The 21,004-nt window shown below is 42.2% G+C and overlaps 1 protein-coding gene across 1 annotated transcript in view; it reads left to right on the forward strand.

The window, feature by feature from the left end:
• Nucleotides 1–739: 739 nt before the first annotated feature.
• The window catches only part of LOC133110951 (amyloid-beta A4 precursor protein-binding family A member 2-like), a 68,858-nt gene continuing 48,593 nt past the window's right edge, over nucleotides 740–21,004 (forward strand). The window contains exon 1 of the mRNA XM_061221080.1: nucleotides 740–839. The gene's annotated coding sequence lies outside the window, so the exon portion shown is untranslated. The remainder of the gene's footprint in view (nucleotides 840–21,004) is intronic.

Raw genomic sequence — 21,004 nt, forward strand, 5'->3', positions numbered from 1 at the left:
TAAATGACGATCTAATCGAGCCTGTTGTACACATTAAAAGGAACATGAAATTAACACTAGCAAGAGAGCACGCTTGGTTCAACAGAAGGTTGGTTTTGTTTCAGGTAGCCAGATGGTTAAATCTCTGTATTTTTGTTTGTATGGTTATTCCGTTTAAATTAAAGTAGCCAATGTTATGTTTAATATATATATATATATATATATATATATATATATATATATATATATATATATATATATATATATATATATATATATATATATATTGGTTCCATTCCTGCCTTCATTCCTGTCTTCTAAATGGCCTTGTAACTTTGTCAGGCTTAATTCTATAGACTACAGGACAATTCTGTTTTAGTGAGGAAAGCAGTTTTTTCATTTGTATTTATTGTTTTATTTTTTATCGAGGAAGCTATAATCACACGGATACATTAACAATAAGCAGGCAAACGCTTTGTTTTTCTGTTAACTTGTTTAATTCACAGAAACTTGGTGTATGTATATATAAACCGGAAATCTGCCATTTTCAATGGGAAGGTGCACGAAAACAATGGATGTAAGATAGCGTTGTATGCGCCGTTTCGATTCACGGGTGGGGTCTGGCGGTGGTCTGTTGCTATTCCACTACAGTCTGCCAGGGAACTGCAATGCTACGCGTATTCTTTTAAACACGTTCCAGGGCTGGTCCCTGCCCTCGCTTTATATTCTCCAGATTCCGGGGTTTATTAGCAATCTCGATGTGATCACGGACACAAAAGCAAGCGTGCTACGACCACTTTCACTATTTAAAAGGGGATCATCTGTCAGTTGAAAAAATAACCCACTTTTCTTTGTCACAGGTAAGGCATTGAATATGTTTTTATCCTTCTATGAATAGAAAATGGTATTTGTGATGCGCAATGCTTATGAATGGAGAGCGAAATATGTATCTGGTTACTGGTTGTAGTGTGCGGTGCTCTAAAGCTTCAGCGTCTTATAAAAAACTGAATGTAGTTCTAATTGTGCTTAATATTTTAACGTGAGGTCCTTGGAACTAGCTTCGTAAACATGTGCGTAGAAACAAGCAGAATTATTTTTAAAAATTGTCATCAATGACACTTTTGTTCTATCACAAAATGCGTGTGCACGGTTCTCTGAGTGTGTTATAGTTTCCCTATCTGGAAGAGTGCATTAACTCGCGTCGTGGAGGAGAACGCACATTTTGGAAGTGGAAACCGCTTGCCTTTTTACCGGGTGTGGAGCGCGATTGTGCCTTTAATTTCGCAAAGTAAAAGGAGCTTGACATTGTCCCCATCTATGCACTTCTTTTGAGTTTCCATTGCATGCTTCAATCTCGGAAATCTATTTACACAAACCCAAAGACATGGCACCACAGTGGAATAAATAAATAAACTGAAGGGAATACATTGGAATTTTTTTTTAAAGTATTACTCATTACACTAATATTCTTTACAGTCACGCTCTGAAAAGGTGCATCATATTATCCGCTCCATAGCAGAAGCGAATGACGGCAACAAAACTTGGAACAGAATTATAATCACCAAGAAAAGTCCGTAGAAATATATATATTTTTTGCACTATGGACTTAACTGTTCGTTAACTGTGCCAGTTTCAAAAGGAGGCAGCGTTCAGCCAGCACTGTTGTTGGTGTGCAATGAACAGTTGTGGGTATGGGCGAGTGCGTATGCGCGCGCGTTGCCGGCTAACCCCGAATCAAACGTCATTAACTGATTGATAAATTGATTGAATGCACGCTGTGAACCCACGTCCCCGTTCTCCAGGCTCCCTCGCTGCTCACTCTAATCTCAGATTCTGTATGATTTATTTCTCATAACGAGCTCTCGAGGGATTCCCATGACTTTCATTAATGATCCGAGGATTCAGGACTGCATTTCCATATTTTAGAATTTAGCCCTATTATTGCATACCATGGTAAGCCTACCAAATAGGCCAGAATGCCATTAATTGGAATTCATAGCTGTAAAAAGGCTCGTCTAGTTGCCGTTTTAATATTAATGGTTAATGTACCAACATCCAGCAACTCGGCTTAGGAAATTATGTTTGAATGCGTTGTGGATGAGTGGAAATGGCTCTGAATTTACATGCTCAAATAATGTGCAGTTTACTGGTGCTTCGGATCGGATCCCATTTTCTAGATTTGTCATACCAATTGTATGTTTGTAAAAAAAAAAGAACACACACTGTGCGCTTCACATTGATTTGAATATTCAGTTTAGTATTCAAAAATTAACATCAGTGAGTTTGACTGGGGGAAATACTGCAACATAGTTGATTGTATTATCTGTGATTTTGCGGGTGGAATCTTCCAATTTTGCTGGGAGATTTTTGTGACGTGCCCATTTTATGTAGCTAGATTTAGCAGATGCCCTTATCCAGAGTGACAGGCACTGCTTTCATTTTTTTAATCCTATACATTTATCCTGAAGTAATTCAAGTCAAGTACCATGCTCAAGGGTACAATGACAGTTTCCTATCTGGGACTGGACCCTGCAACTTTAGCTGTAGGCCTGTTCACCAGCCCAGTTAGATGTACTGCGAATAAATTATGAGTGCAGAGCAACTGTTCAGATTACAGTTCGAGTTTATTCTGTTGTTCTGTGAATAATATCCTTCCTTTATCAATGGAATTTGCTTTTGTACATACTGCTTCACATCCATTGAGATGCTCTTATCCGCAGTGTGAATTCACCTGATTTAAGTATCACTGACCTAGCTAGCATTATTCCATATTTTCACAAAAATGAAAATAAAAAGCAATCTTGCTTTAAAATTTCTAGAAAGGTCTCATGTTTAACTCTAGCATTTAGAGTTCAAGTTTGCTTTCGATCACGTCCTGATTCATTATAGCAAACATTTAAACCAGGGGTTACCACAAGAATCACGACGCAGGCTGAAGATGTGGGTGTTTAGTCTGCATCTGAAGATGGACAGTGACTCTGCTGCTCCAATGACAGCTTGTTCCCCTATCGGGGGCCAGTACAGACAGCATCATGGCTACAGAGGAAAGGTATAACCTGTTGCACCAAAGGTTGCAGAGCAGAAAGGCCTGGCCAGGGTGTAGTGTTTATAGATTGAGTGGAGGTACAGTATGGTAGAGCTGGTCCTTTAGCTGTCCTGGAGGCTGTACTATGGTTTTGAACATAGGTAACAAGCATCTGAACACGCTTGTAGGCCTGCGGTTGAATTTTGTATTGGCTGCTGGGATTGACTTGTCACAGGCCGGGAGGTTCAGATCTAGTCATGATCAAGAGGATGGTAGATGGTAGTGTTGAACAAAGGGTGTCTTTTTCAGGTGTTGTACAGGTAGAATCTGCTGTGAGCAGTGTTGAGGAAAGGGTGTCTTTTTCAGTTATTGTACAGGTAGAATCTGCTGTGAGCAGTGTTGAGGAAAGAGTTTCTTTTTCAGGTGCTGTACAGGTAGAATCTGCATGCCTGACTCACTGCCTCTATATGGGAGGGGATGAAGGGTTGCTTATTTAGGGCTGTGCCTGGCAGGGTTCTACGACACATTTGTATGAAAGATGGATTGCATGCCAGTTCAGTAATAGAAGGATACTTTATCATTTTTTCATCTACTGCTAAAATAAAATGCTTCAACAAACATTTGGTAAAATTCCCAAAAGAATGGCTGTGTTATAATCACAATGTTCCCTGGAAAAAAGTGAGGATATACTTGTTGTTCCAAAAAAGGTTCTTTATGTCACAGACATATTCCAATATTAGCAAACTTACTGCTAATATCCCATAATAGTTTGCTTTTAGGGAGGAAGAAACATCATGAATGACATGTTCTGAATAAATTACAATGTAATCTTTTTTAATAACAGGCAGAATATGGTTCAAAGATCAATCCTGCAATCTTCTTTGTAACTTAAGAAAACATTCAATGCACATCCATGAAACCATGCAAATATATGTACTGGAACATTGGCAGCTGTGTATTCACATACAGGTCCACCGTTTGTTAGGAATTTATGGAATATGAAGCAGGTAGCTTAAGTAGGCCATACTGTAGTTTAGCCTACCTTTAAACTAAATTTAGGAGTTGTTTATTTCATCATACTTTATAGCTTTACTTAAGCCATCCCAAAAGGAATGACCTGCCAAGGTTCCAATGTGTAAACATCTGTGGGAATGCTGGTGGTGGAATATGTGTGAAATCTGTGGGAATGCTGGTGGTGGAATATGTGTGAAATCTGTGGGAATGCTGGTGGTGGAATATGTGTGAAATCTGTGGGAATGCTGCTGGTGGAATAGGTGTGAAATCTGTGGGAATGCTGGTGGTGGAATATGTGTGAAATCTGTGGGAATGCTGCTGGTGGAATAGGTGTGAAATCTGTGGGAATGCTGCTGGTGGAATAGGTGTGAAATCTGTGGGAATGCTGCTGGTGGAATAGGTGTGAAATCTGTTGATGGAATGGCTTTTCCTCCCTATTGCGAGGTCGCCCTCATAAAAAAACTGTCTTGTATTGCTGTGAATATTTATGAGCGTTTCTTGTTGCCCCTATTATTTACACACTCATCTTCCCAAGGTGCAAGCAAACTTTCCTCGGCATACTTAATAGCATCTGATATGAATATCAATTCTAAAATGTCTCTGGTGGAAAAAAACTTGCGAGTAACTGTATGTCTGTGCAACTGTGGAAAATGGATGAACACTATTTTATTTTCACTGCCTCGGTTTGGTGGAGACCAGCATTTATTTTCATTTTTATGTTTTTCTTCACCTGACTATTTAAAGAGACTTTCCCTTTGGTGTGCTTTTATTATTTTCTTTTTGAGATGTCTACCCCAGTCATCCAAACACAAGTGGCTTATTAATTGGCTTTGACAAGCTTTGGTTATTATGCCCAAGGGTTTGTGCTTTGTCTTTTCATGAATGTTATTTTCAGGAAGGGAAGGAAGTTAAGCGTGCTCATTTTCCAGTTGAGAAACTCCCAGGTTAAGTGTCTTGTCTCTAGGATACACTTTTAATGTGCCCTTTAGCTGGCATCGTTTAGCTTACGATCCCCATTCTATGAGCCCTGCACACCATCCCACCAATGCTGCCAATGATAGTGTAGCAGGAATAGTGGGGGGACCAAGGGCAGATCAGTCCTGTAGCGTTGTGGTTAAGGTAGCCGCAAGGTTGCCGGTTCAATCCTCGATGTAGCCTCCGTTAGACCTGCACAGATGTTGGGTCCTTGGGCATGGCCCTTAACCCCGCCTTGCTCCAAGGAGGAGTGTCCCCTGCTTAGTCTCACCAACTGTAAACTAAATAACATGTAATGTAATAATGACCGTATTGGTGAAAGGCCTTCCAGTGGATTTCATGACCTGCAACCTGCTGTATAACAGGTCTGTTGCAGGGACACTGACTATGACTAATTACATACAGGGAGGGAACTTGCTATGGGTTTTACGTGTGCTGTATGTTATTATACCCCCGGGCAAACGCTGTGTCTCAGAAGGACTTGGAAGAAGGCGCGTTGTTATTCATGGATAATTTTCATGGGCCATCGAAAGGATAATTTCCCTTAGGGAGGATTACGGAGTGTTGGTTCGTCTTTGATGGTGATTATGTCCATGAAGATGACAATGACCATGATGGTGACGGCGACGATGATGATTATGATTATGAGGAGTGGGGCTGTGATTATCATTGTCATAACAGTTTTTCGATAATAAAGAAACAGGATTTTCTCTTCAAAGCTCTGGCACCTGGCATAGCTGGTGATCACTGATAGCAGTGATTTATCCCTTTGAAGAGTAGTTTTTGGTATTTTTTTGGAATGCAAAGCCAGTATTCTAGAGCTACACGACTTTCAGTTATCAGTCGTTTGTTACATCAGTATTAGAATGTTCAGTTCGAGAACATTCCAGTCTGTTATTTGTGGTTGGTGAACTCACAGCAGGGTCAGTCAGCTCACTCTTATCCAGGGGATTTGACCACTTGCATCTGTCATGTGCTGACCTTTTGATTTGCTTCCCTGCTCTGTCCTTTTATAAACAGTCTGTTGCATGTGTGAGGTGCAGCTCTGTATGTCTCAGACTGAGCTGTCTGTGTGTGTGTGTGTGTGTGGCTGTATTAGCACAGGGTGTAAGTGGCATCATTGCCCCTGGCTGGGCTATAGGCCTCTGTTTCTGAGATTGACAGAGTCAATAAGGAGGGAGTAGGGGGGAGGGGGGTGGTTGGAGGCCAGGGATACCAACATCAGGGAAAAATGTGTTTTGTGTACAGTCTTCTCGCCAGAATTCTGTTTGTAAATGTAATTAATTTGTGGTTAAAGTAGAGTGTCTGACATACAAAGACAAGAGGTGTTGAGTGTAATCTCTCTAGGCTGGTTCTGAGCAGCTGGTAATATTCCTTTACTGAAAGATGCTAAACCCGCAGGAGAGATGGCAGATGTGCTGTGTGGCTGCAGTGCATCTTGGGAGAGAGGTGGTGCGGGCTTCTGAATGAAGGCACAATCAGCCCCTTGCCTAACTGACTCTCTTCAGTATCTCACTTCAGAAGAGCCTTCTTAATTTCAGCACTCTGGCATATATGTGCTTCAGAGAGTTAGTGTCCATTTAATACCATACAAATGTGAAACAGTAGACTGCTTGCTAGGCATTAACATAACGCGGACTGTGTGCAGTTGGCTCCTGAACTCTGAAGGAGGAATTTTGTTTTCATGAATTCATATTATGTTGGAATAAATTCAACATGGTGTATTTTTTCATGTTTTAAAATGACAACAAAAGTGAATTCTGTAAACCAAAGCAGCACTGAGGAAAATCATGATTAAATTCTTCCTTTCAATTTTCAATTTTCTGAAAGAATCTCCCAATGCCAGTCTTTCTTTGCCCGGTACGATCTGTTTTTCTGCTCTGTCCTTCAACTGCCTTCATTTTCCACTCCTAGAAAATGATGAACATGTATGACTGCCTGCCTATTGGCCATACGTGAGATGAGGATGGGGAACATCAGGTCAAAGGCACACCCTCTCACAGTCTCACCCTTGAAATGAATGAGTTGAGACTGATATTGATTGTAGTATCATATCGTGGGCACTAGTGCTGTATGTACTTAGTCATTTTGGCCTGATCGGTGGGCTAGGAACAGGCCTGAAGTGGACTCTTGTGAAATGTTAGTGTGGTCCGATAGTATATTTTCACATCATTCTCATCTTCCGTGTGTGTTGTGGAAGGGCTTTGTTTTTCTTTGTTTGGACATTGCTGTTACCAGTGGGCTGTTTATTTTTCTGAACCTGTCATCTAATGATTGATAATGCAAGATAATCCTGACCTTGGCTGGAATTTTTATAATATGAAATCATAGATTTGGGAGACAATATGTTCTCGTTTTTATCCTAAAACGGCTTAAAATAAAAGAACATTGCAGAAGGATTTTGTTGGTAATTTGTAGTATTAAAATTGCAAATAAGGAAATATATTGGAATATTGACATTGCAGTTAACACCGTAAAACTGCAGTCATTGCAATCAATCAGTACGATTTTTATTCAAGGTATTGAGAGTGTTGGTCGATTTCCATGCTGATGGTCATAAATATTATTTGTTGGAGCATAACTTTATTTAATATACCTTACATTGGTTTATTTGGTATTTATTCCTACCTGCTGAGATTTTTTTAAAGATATTTTTGTCATATTACAAATGTCATTTGATTTGTACTAGAATTGAGAGCGATTTTATATTTTTTCTTTGAACATTTTAGAATGTTAAATATTTTTACATTTGCTCTCTTGCATGTGAACATTAAAAAAATGCTAAATCTATTGAAAAAAACAGTACACTTTGACAATGCGAACACTTCGACAATACCTTCCTGTTGCTTTTTTCAGACTGACGCCTATTAAGCCTGTTAGTTGTTGCATGAATGAAGGCTCCCGTTGTCTGGATGATGATTCTATCTGAATGATACCAGGGTGGAAGGACTTTGGTTGCTTGATATGTCTTGAAGCTGGGAAAAATACAAACCCTTGGTTGTGACTTACACAATGTGAGTCATGTGCCTGTTGTAGTGTAGTCAGCAGTGCCCCTATTGTCCTCTGCAGCTGTTGCTCACAACATTCTCTGTCTCCGCTCTCAAATGGACAAAACGGGTCCCACATTGTACATTTTAGGTCCTGATATCCATAAGAACATGTTTGTGTGATTTTTAAGTACCAATAACAATCTCTATCCAGTTTTAGATGTCCATTCTCCAGCACCTCTCATGAGCTTTACCAAGAACAGGCTGTTTTAGAGGCCGTCTCTTTAAGGATCATTGATATCAATGAACCTCTGTTGTGACTTGATGGCTAGCTCCAACAAACTGAACACCGTCTGTGTCGAGCACTTGGATTTGCTCCAGCTACAAGGTGGGCCCTGCTGAAGCAAATGAGCGTGGCGTTGTGATGTGACAACTTCACGGAAGTCCAAACATCTCGTTTAAATGCACATTTTCTTCATACGGATTGTGCGGATTTATTTGGGGACTGCGATTTGATCCTTTCACAGAGTTTTTATAGCACCATCAACTCCTTCATAACCCGCATAGCAAGGGAAATGTCATGTAATCTTCCACAGTATGGGACCTTTAAAGCCCCTTTCCTTGCTACAGCGATATCCCACTGTCGGAAACGAAGTCGTCCCTGTGCCCGTGCACACTATTGGGGGAGTCCTGAGGCCTTGGGCGTAATTGGCCATAGCAAGGCCCAGGGAGGGATGGTTTCAGTCTGCGGGTCCCCCTGGGCGCTCTGGGCCCGACTCCTCCAGCTGCTCATGCAGCAGTTCGATGACAGTGCAGATCCGGCGGGCAGATTGCAAAGTCAAACAAAGTGCACGTATTCTGGAGGACGTTTGACAGAGGACATTGCGGTGATGGGACAGATGTGATTGGGCAGATTGAAGGATTAAAGGGGGTTGGGCTACAGCTACTCATTTGCGTTCTCATTACTCACCACCACAACAGATTCATCCAGGGCAGCTGGGCTTAAATTAGAACTTTCTCCCTGGTCATTTGAACCCCCCCCCCCCCCCCCCCCCCTTACACACACACGGACACACACACTTACACACGCCAAAGGAGAGGAAATGGTCTCTTACCCATTTCTCAAAGTGTTCTTTCATTTGATTCTTACTATTCCCCCCCAATATGGTCATGTCCTTCAGATAGCCTGCTGTTATTTGATTTCCCTGACATCAGTAACCTACTTTCAGGTTGTTCACCAGGATATGTGAGGTCATGTTTAATTCAGAGCCTGCGATAAAATGGCCACTTGTTGTATTAATCTCTGCACATTAGCATTTAAATGAAGCACGCTCTGTTTTGCAGAGGTTTGGCCATTTCATCTGCTGAATCAGGTTTCTGAGTCAGATCTGAGGGAAAAAGATGTTCTTTTCATTACTTTTGTTTAAATGTTTCATGGTAAAAATGATTGCATCTTTTAAGCAACTCAGGACTGTCTAAGCCACTCAATCAAATCATGGTCCCTGAGGGTTGGGAACTGCTGGTTTTCTACCCTCCCTTTACCTGGGAGTCAGGTGGGAAGACAGTCTGGCTAATTGGTAGCATTAATTGTTCAGTTAATTGCCTGTAACGTAGTGGTTAAGGTACATGACCGAGATCTGCAAGGTCGGCGGTTCGATCCCCAGTGTAGCCACATTAAGATCTGCACAGCCGTGGGGCCCTTGAGCAAGGGCCTTAACCCTGCATTGCTCCAGGAGAGGATTGTCTCCTGCTTAGTCTAATCAACTGTGCGTCGCTCTGGATAAGAGCGTCTGCCAAATGCCAATAATGTAATGTAATGTTATGGAAATATCATTATTATTTCTCTCCCATTCAGAATGCATTTGGTCTTTGGATTTTTGACGGCTGACTGAATCTGGAAAGCGAAGGTGATTGCAGTGTTGATTAGAGTGTACTGGAGCACCAGTGTGGCTTGAGACCTCAATTACCTGAGATTTTGAATTTAAAAAATGTGCACTGACAAAAGCTAATATGCTCTACTCTTGTATTGCCATTCATTTTAGAGTGGTGCTGAATTGGTGCTGACAACTTCATTTTGACTGACGGACAGGTTAAACCTTGAAAAACCTGAACCTTGCACTGTGAAAAGGAGGTGGCATCCATAATGCGGGGCAGTGTAGATTTAAAGCACAGCAATAACAATAATTGCATCTATTCTCAAGTGACACATCGTCTTTTATTCACTGCCTGTGTGTGTTATCATGATGAACGCTATCTCTGTTCTTCTGCCTTGTTGGATTATGAGATTGTCCACTTATCTTTGCATGCTGCTGTTATGTCATTATTAGTACATTTACATATTCAGTTTATGCAGTTGGCAAACTGATTAGTCATTTGTCATCCTCTCTGCTCGGTCGTGGATAAAATATGTGGTTCTTGATGCTGTCAGTATTTATGACGTTTTTTAGAAATTATGTTTTAGGTTTAGGAACAGGCTGAACAGGGATGATCAATGTCTTTATTTTCGCTTACCTAGTCAGCTAAACTCCTGAAGGACTTGGACTTCTGGGTGGGTGAGGGAGTTTAATTTGACCGAATAAGAGATTGATTTCTGTTTTTGCAACAATCGTCACATACCCGCCCGCTCTGAGCTTTTCCCTCAGTTCATGTTCCGAAGATTTTCAATCCTCTTCATATTGTATTTAGGCCATGGTGGAATTTGGGTCTGGCTATAAAAAGGTTATCTTTAGTAATCCCCAGTAAAATATTCTTTTTTCATCTTCCCATGCTTCATGCTTCTAACCGCTATTTTAGATTTGACATTTTAAGTATCTCCCAGAGGAAAATACCGGAACGCTAGTAACACTATTTTCTGCATGTTGACCCCTGTCCTCACCTGCTTTCGATGGCCATTCTTTTGGCATGGATAATTATGCACACTAAATGTGGTGAGATATTTAACTCACCATTCGATAACATTCAGGCTAGCGCAGTGCACTGCAGTATCCAAGAGTAAAACAGATTACAGAAGCACAATATCACAGAGCACCATATTACGGAGTTGAAAACACATTTTTGAAATGTTAGTCCACCTATCATTGCTGTGGCCACTTGGCCCTGTTAAAATGAAACCATCCTTTAAACTGATCATTGGTCCCCTTTTCATCAATTTCCCCTGATTAACAAATATGCCTCCGACTAACAATTGGCAAGTAGCACACAGCTTGTTCACATTGTGTCAGGGGATTAAATGACAAATTTGATAAAAAATGTGTACATTTAACAAAAAAGATACACCACTCTAACGAACACATTAGCTTAGCCAGTATTAGCAAAACCTGTGCCTCTGGATTAAGATCTGTGCATTGCAAATCTCTGCCAAGAATAATCTATATGCCATTAGCCTAGTGTGGCGAGGAACAAGGTTGACATGTATCCACAAATAATGTTGATAAAATTGACACAATGTAAATAAAAATAATTACATTAGAGCTAGACTAATACATGCCCTTATTGAGGAGCGCTAGCTATGTCTGACAGTATTGACTATGTTGATTATTTTGTGAATTAATTGTTTCCAATTTTCTGCTCACCAACCGAATACTTTTTTAAATGGCTCTCTTTTTTTGAAAAAACTGCTGAGAATGGGTCCCTGGTAAAATGGCAAGGGAGTACACTTTAAATGACACCCTTTACTAAGCTGCTGAGAATCTTCCTTTCTCCCTCTCTCTCTCTCTCTCTCTCTCTCTCTCTCTCTCTCTCTCTCCTCTCTCTCTCTCTCTCTGTCACACACACACGCAGACACATATTCATACACGCACACACACACGCACAGAGGGGTGATTAAGTCAGAAGTGGCAGCTGGGCGGCTGGTTGGTGTCATGCACTGAGAGCAGCCCACAGGAAAGAGGGAGAGCTCTATATGTCAGTGTCTCTTCATCCGCACATCCCCTTCAAACATCTGAGAGTCTTAATCCTGCTGGTCTACTCAGTCACCTCTGCATCGTTTGAGTTAGCAACACTTTTTTCTTTATGCCAGGGAAAGGGTGCTCACTGCTAATGGTTGAAACTGCGAAAAGAAAAACTCATGTTCATATACTGTGTATGGTAAATGATTTTTTTTAAAGCTCAGGTTTGTTTGCTTTATTTATTTGTTTGTTTGCACATATTTTGTTATTTGTTCATTGGTTCATTATTTATTATTTAACTTTGCAGTAGCAGAAAAAATGTGTTCTTAAATGGCAGATGGATGCATTTGCCTGTCCGAAGGGTATTGGTACACAGTACACACAAAGTAATTAACCACTAATAACTAGAACATTCACCTCAACATGCTATTTTGTTTATTTCCATAGGGGTTACTTGTAAATAATGATGATTGAGGCTTTGTGAATCCCTCAATAGGTGGATCGACAATTTGCTGTCAGCATAGCACCAATCTAAAGAGCAAAATGATACAGACAGTTAGTGGTCAGTTAAGACAATACCTCCATCCACTGTGGGCTTCAGGAGTTCCCGTCGCGCTTTGTGAACTGACCGCCGTATTCTTTTGAAGACGCTCTGTTCAGCACCACGGACAGTTCATTTCAGGCCTCTCGTAGCGAATGGGTCTGAATGGCAAAGCAGTGAGTGTGGATTTGCATTCAGGAGGTGGCATATTTGAATCGTGGTGTAGCACGGGGTCAGCATTAATGACAGCTGATGGGTCATTTCAGATCTCACAAAGCCTGTGCCTTTGGTGCCTTTAAACGATCAACTGAGTCTGAATCTCCCGCTTGCATTCTGTTTTCTCCCTCCTTTTGTGTTCCTTTAATTGCCTTTTAGGCAATTATGTGTGGGTCTGACAGGATTAGCCTCCCAGGAAACGTGTCTGCTTTGGACTGAGGAGCAGGTGCTGATCATGTGATTTTTGCTTTTCTTCTTCTTCTCTTGAAAACGCCTCCTGCATATCTGTCTGTCTGTGTCTCCCTCTATCTCTGTTACACACATACACACAGATGGATAGATCGATAGATAGAGAGATGACGTTAGCATTTCATAAAGCCTTTTCATGGAATCAGTTTTCTAATATATGTATGCGGTAGAATATCTCAGATTAGCTCATAGAAATGATAGAAATTCTGCGGACTCCTTTATATACCAGCCCGCTCAATACACAATGTGCTGCCTCAGTGTCAATGGTATTATTGTTTGTACAGTGAAAAGATGAAAGCATAGCAAACCAACTGCATTATCCCTCAAAACCAAGTTGCTGTTTGCGAGTAGGCAGTTCTGGCGGTAGCCTGCTTAACACCAATTCAGCTTTTATCAGCGTGTGGTTCATAAGATAATTTTGCTCACATAACCACAGTGACGATTCAACATCCAAAATCTATGTCTCAGAACCACAAAAATGGGATGAAAGCTTTTGAAAGATAAAGGAAGTCGGGTCATAGTTGATTGTCAAAGCAGTGTGCTAGGTAAAAATGGAATACAAAAAAATCATTCTTAGAAGCCAGAAGATATTTGCATGACTCATGAATATGCACAGAGCATGCATTATCATGAAACATCTGTTCAGGGCGACTGGTACTTGAGTGCTGATGTACTGTACCCCATCCAAAATGGACCGGCAGAACTATCCCCAAAGCCCCTGTGTCTGTATTCATTGAGGTGAGTGTGTTAAAGACCTGAAGTACCATTGAGTTATTTTAAATAAGAAGGCATAGAAACTCTGTCCTGGAGACCATGGTGGATGGCTCGGTCAGTTTAAGAAATTATGAAGCATAAATGATGAGCACAGTATTCATCTGTGGGTTGTGTCATGATCTTGGATTGAAAATTATATTAACAGTTAAGGGCAAATTAATGAAAAGGTCACCATGACACATGAATGTGTACAGACTTCCTTGCCCGGGGTATGGGAGGGATCTGTTGGTTAAGGCTCCATGTTCAGTGCTATCTACTGTCCTCCACCCTGGTTGACTAGCTGCCTGTGGACTGCATGTAGGTTGACTAGCTGCCTGTGGACTGCATGCTGAAGCTGCATTATGAAATGTCCTCCTCCCACTCAGTTCTACGCAAGCTTAGCTTTAGCCTGCCGTGGGTAAAGAAGCAGCTGGCAAAGCAATGCGTTTTGGAGGAGGGCCATGGATATCTACACGGTCCTGAATTGGCACTGGGGTTTGCACATGAACGCAGCAATGGTTGCAAACAATTGGCTATTCCTAATTGTGGTTTAAATAAATTTAAATAAAACATAATTATAAAAGAATGCGTGGCTACTGAAGACTCTACATGCCCAGTCTACAGAAATGCAGAAAAACGATCATTTAATAGAATGGCGGGCAGCAGATCTAGTGGCTATCTGTTTCTCTCACACTGTTCATAATCCGTTTCTCAGTGGAAACGGACTGGAAAAATCTGTCGCTACTTGAAAATGTCACGGGGGGGAAGAGCCAAAGGGGAAAGTGGTGTGTGGTGAACCGATCGGAGCCACTCGCAGACACCAAGATAATAAATAACAGGCTTTAATCAGAGTTCCACAGAAACCGGTCAATGCGGGGCAATCCGGGCAATACGGGTGTGGCAGTTTAGTGGTAGAGTCCAGGCAAAGGATCAGAGTCCGAGCAACCAGAGCAATGAGAAGGCAGGGCGAAGTCCAAAAACAGGCAGAGGTCGAAGCTGGAAGATCAAGCAGCTGGGGGCTGGAGAGCAGGAGGGCTGAAGGGCAGGGGACTGATGCAGGAAGCAGGGCTGGAGCAGGACTGGACAAACACAGGAACTCGGGAAACGGGTAAGGAGCAGGCAGGAATAACGCTGGAAGGAATCAATGTCAAGCATGAATACAGGGCACAAGACGATCTGGCACAGAGCAGAGAAACCGGTATCCTATTACACCGATGAGGAGACGATGAGAAACGGGTGAGGCGATTTCAACAGAGGAAACGCACATCAGGTTGGGGGTGGGGGGGTGGGGGGTGTGGGGGGTGTGGACAAGTAATCGGGTGAAAGAACACATGAAACAGAACATTGACGCAGTATACATAAAAAAGGGGAAACAAGAAAATGAATGAAGGCACAGGCACAGAACATGATCGGAAAACAGAACAGAACATTTAACCAAAGTGGTGGGGGTAGACTTATGTAGATCATCAGCTCCCAGTAGAAACTTAGAAACTTGTATGACGTGTTATGGGCGAACTGAGAAGTTTTAACTTGCAGTGAGGTCATACATTAGCTTCTTGCACAAAAAGTGTTGCTTGCCAACAGAGGAATTTCCCTGTGTTTGAAAGCTATTTAGAGCGCATTCCATTTAGAGCGCATCGAAATGGGGTGTCAAAGCACGCGGCTTCCTCACACCATTTCTCACTTGTCAGTTTCTGGAGCAATGAGCTAAAGAAGTCTTCAAATATTACGCCTAGAAAAAACAGGGAACCTCTGTATTCTGGATAATAAACCTCATTAAAAGTGTGAAGTGAAGACGGAAAAAATATTAATTTCTCATGCATTTGCAAGTAATGTAAAATGGTACAATACGTCCTGCTCTGACAGGCCAAATTTCTTCCATGTTTTAAACCCTCGCACAGTTTTCAAGGAGGCATTTTGAAATGCTTTGAACTTGGTGTTTCAAACCCATTAAATTTGGTGTCGGCTTAGTTGCCACCACTTTAGTGGCTTTCAGAACAGTTGATTTAAACTGTGCACAATGGACCATTGAGTTGATGGTGACAGGGGGGGGAAATGCAGCCAGGAGAGACATTAAACAGAATTTGTGATTGGTTGGCCTGCTGAGAGAATTTACGAGTTTATGAGTGGCATGCACCTCACCTTGAGAAGAACATCACTTAAATGTTGCTCAAAATGGCTTTTCAGTCATGGCTGTATTTCAAACAACAATACGAACTCATAAGGCTTTATATCTGTCCATTCCCTTTCTACACTATAAGAATCAGTGATATGACATAATGCATATACATATTATTATATGTAACTCTACTTCACTTTTTTGAACAAAAGCATTTAGGGTGGCTCATGATGCATTCAGAGATGCAACAGGTGTAACCATCTGAAAGTAAATTATTATTAATCCTTTTTTTTAATAGGTGGTCACTTCAGATATGAATCTCTTTCAAGTGAGATCTATATACATAGGTAAAAAAAAACACATACAGGCATGGAGACCGACAGATACAGTTCAGGAAAACGTTACAAATAACAATAAACAGCGTACAACCAGTCAAAGCATTTCCATACAGAATTTTAAAAATCTGTAAGTATTACAATGATATTTACTTATCGCTTGTTGTTCTCGCTATGATGCTACCCAGGTCTTACACTATTACTCATACCAGTCAGGTGAATGCGCATGTGTTGTACATTGTAAGTCGCTCTGGATAAGAGCTTTTGCTAAATTATCGCAATGCACCGTAATGTCTGTGTGTGAGCATGTGTGAATGGGCTTTCCAGTGATTTAAACCGATAAAAGCCCAAAGTGAGCTGACAGACATCTGCTTTGCCTCAAATCCTGGTGAACTAACTATAATAATCCAGTAGGCTCCTCGATGAACACGCGTGAGATTCCTGGCCAGAGGTTGCTGCGTGTCACTGGGTCTGTCTGACACGATCGACCCCCACAGAGAACTGCTGCAATTAAAGCACGGAACTAAATTTAAGCACCGCGAATCAAAGAAAATAGTTTGTTTGAACAGTCCGTGTTTCTGACACCTGAGGTGTGTATCAAAGTCAATTGACTGAAGTTCAGAAGAACGCCAGCTGACGGGGATTGAGGTCGATCTGTGTGATCTCTACCTTTTCCACAAAGACAACCAGAAGAACATGCCCATTATGCCATAACGATGCTGCTCTGCGGGTGAGAGATTTCACAAAACCTGGGGTTGTTTATGCCAGTGAGATGCATGGCTCTGAATTCCAATCTCGGGACTGAAAGGAGCAATTGGAAGTTGGGAGATAAGGACTTGAAAATAATGCGTTTAAAAGAACTGGCATAAGCCGTGCCGGAGAGTGGACACCTCATTTGTTAGCCTTTAATGGGCAAGACGGACCTCCTTAATGGCTGTTTTTGACAGACCCTGATGAAGGGAGTGTGTCTCCTCCTTTCACTGGGCAGTTTTCCATATCAGAGTCACTAACCACTTATTCATGGGACCAGGGAGTCTGGAGCGGAGAGTGATTTACAGATATGGCCCCACCCTGCATGCCCGATGAAGTATAGTTCTGTATCGAGGTGAAGCCTCTCTCTTTGCTAGTTGCTTCACTACTCCGCTCCAGAAGAGAAGCTGTTCAAATGTTCCATTTGGGCTGCTCTTCCATTATAGGCTATAGTCTTTTTAGTATCATAGCATTGAGGATGTGTGACCTATTCAAAAACAGGTTATGGAAACCCTGTAAATGAATAGAGTGCTGGGTGAAAGCCAGGAGAGCGATGGATCATCGTGAAGAGCTTGTCCATTACTCATCCATACTACAGCTGAAAAGGGCCTCAGAGGCAGCCATTTTAATATCTAATCTAGTTTCTGTGTTTCCCCCACGTGAAATACAGTGACTCAATTCTGAATTTATGTTTTATATTTCTCTAATTTAAACTTTATTGTTTAAATTGCTAATGTGATGTCTCAATTTAGGATATTATGTCCCAGTTAATAGGTATTTAATACGGATTATTAAATACGAATATAATAGATTCTGAATGAATACATTTTACAATAAGTGAGTCATTAGCAGGAAGATATCCACCTTTTCCATTTCTCTGTATCACTTTTATTGAAATGAAAATGTTGTTTCATTGTTTCATTATAAGTTGGTGAAGGGCGCATCCTTGCTAATTCAATCTATTTAAGTTCACCTTTCATTTGTCAGTTTGGTGCAGTGCATCATTCAACCCTATTGAGGATGTCATTATAGTAGTGTCAGCTCTGGCCCCTGTAACCCTGCCCTTGTAACCCTGTTCGTTACTCTCAATTGCTATTGGCAGCACTGCTTATTGCATCAGCCCCTTCCTTCACTCCGATGGCTTATCTCTTTGTTGACATTACTTGCTGGAACCAAGCAGCCATTGCATTGAATATTGAGGAGTCTGAAGGACATTTGTAGACCTTGAGAAGCTGTGAGATTAATCACAGAAACGGCATGTTAATTGCACGATGGCTGAATTGCTCTGATTTTAGCTCTTAACCAATCTTCATCCAATGGATTGCTGCGTTTCATATCAGGATTAGGTCATTTCAGGGTTAAAGAAGTGAAACACTATTTTCTTTTACGCTCAGGCCTCTGTAGATATATTCAACATTGTATCTGAACTCAACAATGCCGTAGCCTGCATGGTGCATTCCTATAATGCTAACTCATGTCCCTGGATAGCCTGCTACCCCCCACAGGAGCTGCTGTGTGCATTTGGCATGCCTCTCGTGTGACAGGGACTCCACTTGGGAATTCTTGGAATGTCGAGGTGAAGCACAATGAGGAATAAAAGGGGTGCTGAGCTGGCAGAGGGTCATATCCTTGACGCAGGTTGGGTGCGTGCAGTAGACTGCAGAGTAAATCTGCGGGCTTTTCCTTGCGCGAGTGGAAATCACCCAGAGTACACAGAAAGGCTCTGCGAACAGTAAAAGGGGAGATGTCTCTCAACCAGCTCTGCATTCTGTGTTCCTGTAAGCACGGCTGCTTATCTTTCTCTTTCTGCAAAAAACATTTTTCCTCCAGGGAGACTGACTCACGCGGCATTTACTGAAACTTCAAAGGGAGGTTTGGCTCTGTGAGCTGTGGGTACTGCTCGGAGAGATGTGAACTGTGTGAGAGTTCGTTTGAGCCTTCACCAGCTCCTTTAGAGGGCACTGGCAGCAGTGGCTCCTGCAGGATCAGAGCCTTCACTGGCTGTGAGTGAGTGAAAACATCCTGTTCAGCACTGCCCTGTGGGAGCAGACACTCTCTTCTTCAAATCAACAATCATGAACTTATTTTATTGTTTCAGCAGATTCTACTTTTTGGTTCTCAAATTTTACATTAGATGGAAAATAGCATTCATGTTACAGTGACCCTATGTGTAATATTATTTGTACAAGACCATGTACTATATTAAATCTTAAGTGTAGCCATTTGATGTATTGTACCTGGGTTAGCTTGAGCTAATTTTTGTCTGCAGTTTGCAGTTGACTCTTGCAGAGAGCTTGCAGTATAGCTGATGGTGCTTGGTGCCAGACAGAATGCTAACACACCATAATCATGTCCCCTCTCTCTGGTAAACATGACCTAGGTGATCCAGTTCTGGATATTGGTGCATATGATGCATGTGGGTCACAGTTCTGATGGCACATTTTTTGTGTTGTGTGGTAATGTAGTACTGCCAGTCTCCGCAATCAATGTTGGTCCAGTGACATAACTAATGTATGCAGTTGAGCTCTAGAGAAACCCAATGATCAGTCACCTGCTACTCACTATATAGCAAACATCACAAAACAGCTCTGATGATTTGTGTTTGGCCATTACAGAAGGCCTGCACATTCTTGTCTGCCCTTTGGTTGGCAATGAGCAGACCCATGGTGGTGCCATTATTCCTGACATAGACAGCCACTGACACCTACTTTCTCCTTGCGTTTCTCAAGCTCAGCTGGTTCAGTAGCCTGCTTTGCTCTGAGCTCTCAGGAAATATGAGGACATGAGGGGCGGACATCTTAATGAGACATTTGCACTTTCATCATTTCACAGCAGGGAGCGGTGACGGCTTGCTAGGATTAGGTGAGAGATCAGGCTCAAATTTAATAGTGGCGGCCCGGTCCAATCCTGCCTCTGAGCTACCAGGAGCAGGGTGTGCTCAGACCCTCTTTCTCGGTCTCTCTCTCTCTCTCTCTCTCTCTCTCACCTGTCTACCTATTCTCACTACACGTGTGTGTGACTGTCTCTCTCTCTCTCTCTCTCTTTCTCTCTTTCTCTCTCTCACCTGTCTACCTGTCATCACTACACATGTGCGTGTGACTGTCTCTCTCTCACCTGTCTACCTATTCTCACTACACATGTGCGTGTGACTGTCTCTCTCTCTCTCTCTCTCTCTCTCTCTCTCTCTCTCTCTCTCCTGTCAACCTATCCTCACTGCACTCATGTACGTGTGACTGTGGACACCCTGACCTCCCACAATCCCCTGCAGTTGCGCCATCTTTGCCCTTAACCCGTGCTCATCAGAAATGGCACTAACAATCATTCCCCAGGGTTCTGGTTAGTCTTAATGGATGTCAGAGCAGCTGCCCACACACAGAGCATCTCTGCGTCCCTTTTTACATGTGGCCCAGGGAGCCTGTTCTCGAGACTGGTCAGAGCTGCAGCGACTAATAGCATTAGTGTCTGAATATAAACCGGTATTTCTGTGTGATGCAAAATGGCAGCTGTGCTGAGGCTGTGTTTGTTTTAGCTGGAAGAAGACGTGGAAAGGACAGGCGCCTTGAAATGAAACCGTTAATATGTCTCCTGTGCATTTCTATAGATGACGGATGATGAGTTTGACTGAGGAGGACTGAGGAGGGAACATGTGGATTGAGTATTGACAGATTACTGAAAAGTATCCAGACATGCATATGCAGTGCTATGGCTCCAGTCAGCTCCATCATTAGGGTCAATCCTTGCATCACACTGACACGTGTGCATGTGCGTGCGCGTGTGTGTGCGCACGTGTGTGTGCGCACGTGTGCGTGTGCGCGTGTGCGCGCGTGTGTGTGCTGTAGGTGTCATCACCTGGTTCATTTCAGACATTCCCTTTTGCCCTGGTTCCCATCTCTTCTGGGTGCTGTCTCTGTATTGGTCCCAGGCTACTGGAAGGTATGCTCATCATACAGTCGGTGTGGTGTGTGATTTGGTAGTTAGTCCTCATTTAAAATGGCTGGAAGCATTAGTTAGGGGCAGTATGCTTTGTGTTTAACTATTATTATCTATGCTGTTGACTGAACTGATGAGCTAATCCTTTTATCACCCCTTGCTTACAAATGACCCCCCCAGTAAAAATCCAGATCCTGCACCCTACTGCAGCTACTGACATATGACAGCACAGTTGACCTGACTG

This window comes from Conger conger, chromosome 15 (assembly GCF_963514075.1).
Source record: "Conger conger chromosome 15, fConCon1.1, whole genome shotgun sequence".
In the NCBI taxonomy this organism is placed as follows: Eukaryota; Metazoa; Chordata; class Actinopteri; order Anguilliformes; family Congridae; genus Conger; species Conger conger.